The sequence below is a fragment of the Sapajus apella genome, unplaced genomic scaffold (genome assembly GCF_009761245.1).
Source record: "Sapajus apella isolate SASKATOON/1434 unplaced genomic scaffold, GSC_monkey_1.0 scaffold118, whole genome shotgun sequence".
Classification (NCBI taxonomy): domain Eukaryota; kingdom Metazoa; phylum Chordata; class Mammalia; order Primates; family Cebidae; genus Sapajus; species Sapajus apella.
The window spans coordinates 347359-351808 of record NW_022437058.1 but is presented as its reverse complement, the minus strand read 5'-3'; the positions used below and the strand labels follow the sequence as shown (position 1 = coordinate 351808).

The window sequence follows — 4450 nt, the reverse complement described above, 5'->3', positions numbered from 1 at the left end:
AAAGGGAAAGGGAAAAAGGGAAAGGGAAAAAGGGAAAGGGAAAAGAAAGGCATCTTGAAAGAAAATTTCTCCTCAGAAACCATGCAAAGTAAGAAGATAGTAAGGAAATTATCTAAAGTGTTGAGAGGAAAAAAACTACTATCCTACAGTTTTATATCCTACAGAATTATACCTCAAAGGGAAGGAGAAATAAGACTTTCCCAGGCAAACCAAAAGGGACAAAATTTGTCACCTGCAGACCTGCCTTGTAAGGAATGTTAAAAAGGAGATCTTTAGAAAGATGGAAAATATAGCCAGGGTTGGTGGTGGGCACTTGTAATCCTAGCTACTCGGGAGGTTGAGCCAAGAGAAGTGCTTGAACTCAGGAGGCAGAGGTTGCAGTGAGCCAAGATCACACCGCTGCACAGATGGGCAACAAAGCAAGACTCCATCTCAGGGGAAAAAAAAAAAGGAAAACATAGGTCAGAAGCTCAGATCTATATAAATGAAGAACATTAAAGAAGAAATAAATAAAAATAACAAACACTTTTATTTATTCATTTATTTTTGAGTCAGGGTCTCACTCTTTCACCCAGGCTGGAGCAGTGGTAACATTATAGATCACTGCAATCTCAACCTCCCAAAACTCAAGTGATCCTCAGCCTTAACCTCCCAAGTAGCTGGGACTACAGGAATGCACCATCATGCCAAACAATTTTTTTCATTTTTTGTAGAGATGGAGTCTCACTACATTGCCCAGAGTGGTCTTGAACTCCTGGGCTCAAGTGATCCTCCCACCTAGGCCTTCCAAAATGCTGGGATTACAGGCATGAGCCACAGCATCCTGGCCTGGCCTATTTTTCTTGTCTTAATTGAGCAACAATGTGTACACACACACGCACATGCAAGCGAGCGAGCCAAATGAATGGCAGCAATGATACAACCAGCCTTGAGAGAGGAACTGGGAATACAGCCGTCCTTCCGTATCTGTGAAGGACTGGTCCTAGGACCCTCTTCAACACCAAACTCCATGGATGCTCAAGTCTCTTATATAAAATGGTGTAGTATCTGCAACTAATCTGGGCACACCCTGCCCCATATACTTTAAATTGTCTCTAGATTATTAATAATACCAAATACAAAAGCTATGTGAATTGGTGTTATAATGTATCATTTAGAAAAAAAGACAATAATGTACATGTTTAGTACAGGCACAATGGTGTTTTCCTGGATATTTTCAGTTTGTGTTTGGTTGAATCCACAGACACAAAACCCATGGATACAGAGGGCCAACTATATTTTACCATTATAAGGTAGGTGGCACTACCCTTGAAGCAATATAATGTTATTTCAAAGTAGACTTGGAAAGGGTAAGTTTTTTTGTTGTTGTTTTTGTTTTTAAAGAAAAAAGCGGGGGAGGAGGGGGTGGAAGAGGAGGGAAAAGCGGAGGAAAAGAGAAAGAAAGGGAGGGAGAAAGAAAGAGGCTGGATGTGGTGGCTCACGCCTATAATCCCAGCACTTTGGAAGGCTGAGGCAGATGAATCACTTGAGCACAGGAGTTCAAGACCAGCCTGGCCAACATGGTGAAACCCCGTCTCTACAAAAACATAAAACTTGGCTGGGCGCAGTGGCTCACACCTGTAATCCCAGAACTTTGGGAGGCTGAGGTGGGCAGATCACCTGATGTCAGGAGTTCAAGATCAGCCTGGCCAACATGGTGAAACCTCGTCTCTTAAAAAAAATAAAAATAAAAAAATTAGCCAGGCGTGGTGGCAGGTGCCTGTAGTCCCAGCTACCGGGGAGACTGAGGTGGGAGAATAGCTCGAACCTGGGTGGCAGAGCTTGCAGTGAGCCAATACTACGCCACTGCATGCCAGCCTGGGTGATACAGCAAGGCTCCATCTCCCCCCCCCCCCCAAAAAAAAAAGGAGAAAGGAAAAGAAAAGGACAAAAAAAAGAGAAGGACAAAGAAATAGAGAAGAGAGAAGAAGAGAAGGACAAAGAAATAAAGTAGACTTGAATTACTTGTAAATCTATATTGCAAACTACAGGGCAATCACTGAAAAAGTTTAAAAACTTAAGCTGGCTGGGGATGGTGGCTCACACCTGTAATCCCAGCACTTAGGGAGACCAAAGTGGACGAACCACTTGAGCTCAGGAGTCCAAGACCAGCCTTTGAAACATGGTGAAACCCTTTTTTTTTTTTTTTTTAGACAAAGTCTCGCTCTGTCGCTCAGGCTGGAGTGCAGCGGCACGATCTCAGCTCACTGCAACCTCCTCGTCCAGGGTTCAAGCGATTCTTCTGCCTCAGCCTCCCAAGTAGCTGGGACTACAGGTGCCTGCACCACACCCAGCTAATTCTTTTGTATTTTCAGTAGAGACGGGGTTTCGCCATGTTGGCCAGGCTGGCTCTGTCTCTATTTTTAAACATTAAAAAAATTATTAAAAATTAAAAACAAAAAATATCCTTGATATGCTAAAAAAGGAAAAAAAGTGGCATCATATAAAATGCTCAGTTAAAACCACAAAAGGCAGAAAAAAGAGGAAGGCAAAAATAGGAAAAAGGAACAAGAGCAAAGAACAGACAATTAACATAAATATGATAGGATATTACTCCACCTACATAAATAACCATTTTCAGTGTTACAGATCTAAAGATACTAATGAAAAGACACACTCAGAGTGGATCAAAAACAAGATGCAACTTTATGCTATATACAAGAAATTCACTTTTAACTATAAAGATACACAGACTTAAAGTAAACGGATGAAGAAAAGATATAGCTTGCTACCAATAATCAAAGGAAAGAGGAACCTGTATTAATCTTAGAGAAAGCAGAGTTAGAGGAAGAAAAGTTAGCAAAGATAAAGAGGGGCATTAGATAAAACAAAGGTGTCAATTTTCCAAGAAAACACAACAATCCTTAACGTGTATGTGCCTAAAAACGGAGCATCAAAATACGTGAGGAAAAACTGATGGAACCATAGGAAGAGATCGGTAACTCCACTATAGGTTGAGTACCCCTTATTCAAAATGCTTGAGACCAAAAGTGCTTCACATGTCAGAATATCTACATATACAAAATGAAGTATCTTGGGAATGGGACCCAAGTTTAAACACAAAATTTAGTTATGTTTCATATAAACCTTCTACACTCCCTGAAAGTAATTTTCTGTAATATTTTAAATAATTTTGTGCACGAAACAAAGTTTATACTCATTGAAGTATCAGAAAGCAAAGGTGTCACTGGCTCAACCCATGTGGATATCTGTGTTTGTTATCGTCATCATTCCTAACACTGAATATATGTGCTACCAACAGCAGCCATCTCTTACACTAATTCACACACAAGCTCTTAACAGTAAAAAATATGGCATGCCGTTAATACAGTGAAAAAATAGTGTGTTCAGGATATCTAAGCCACACAGTAGCAGCACCAGAATATCTGTATCAACTGTTAACAGCAACAACGAACAACAGCTTGCCTTTGCTCTCTACCTACAATGCTGTTTTTTTGTGTTTGATTTTTTTGTTTTAGGTGAGAAAAAATAGCAGAAGCAGTTGAGGGACCAGGAAGTTGGTTCTTAGGAATGAGCAAGCATTCTACTGGACGGCTGTTTGAAGTTTCTCCTCCAGTCAGCCACTCATGAACAAGTCTTTTGTCTTTAAAGTCTCTATTTGTATAAGCTGACAAGATTCCTTGTTCTGTTACAAATGTACCCTGCTCTAGTCCTTCAGTAAGCCCATCACACATTTTCCCCATGTGGTCAACAGGCACTTTTTCTTTTGTATTAATGTCATCTTCATCACCCAATTGTGGCATCATGTAAGTTACTCAGAAAGTTTCGGATTTAAAATATTTCAGATTTTAGGTTTTTGGATTAGGGATGCCCAACCTATATTACAGTTATGGATTTTAACATCCTTCTATCAGTAAAGGCCAGATCCAGAAGGCATAAAATCAGTAAGGATACAGATGAACTCAACAGCACCATCAAATCCATTTGACTATGAATTTGATCTATGGTCAGAATGTATAGGCTACTTCGCCCAACAGCAGAATACAAACTCTTCTCAAGTTCACATGGAAAATGTACCAACACAGACCACATTATGAACTATAAAACACAGCTTCACAAATTTAAAAAACATCAGTATAGTATGCTGTCATACAACAACAGAATTAAACTAGAAATCAGCAACAGAAAGATGGCTGGAAAATCTCAAAATCTCAAAAATGGAGATTAAACAACATATTTCTAAGCACACGGGTCAAAGAAGAAACTGCAAGAGAAATTTAAATATATTTTGAACAAAAATGAAAACATAACTTACCAACATTTGTAGGATGCAGCAAAAGCAGTGCTTACAGAGAAATTTATAGCAATTAATGCACGTAACTAGGAAAAAAAAAAAAAAATCTTTTTTTTTTTTTTTTTTTAATTAGGGCCGGGCCCCGCTTTTTTACCC

General features: G+C 39.4%; 1 protein-coding gene across 5 annotated transcripts in view; it reads right to left on the bottom strand.

Moving 5' to 3' along the window:
- SPIN1 (spindlin 1) overlaps window positions 1-4450 on the bottom strand; it is a 94816-nt gene that overhangs the window by 40980 nt on the left and 49386 nt on the right. The window lies entirely within an intron of this gene.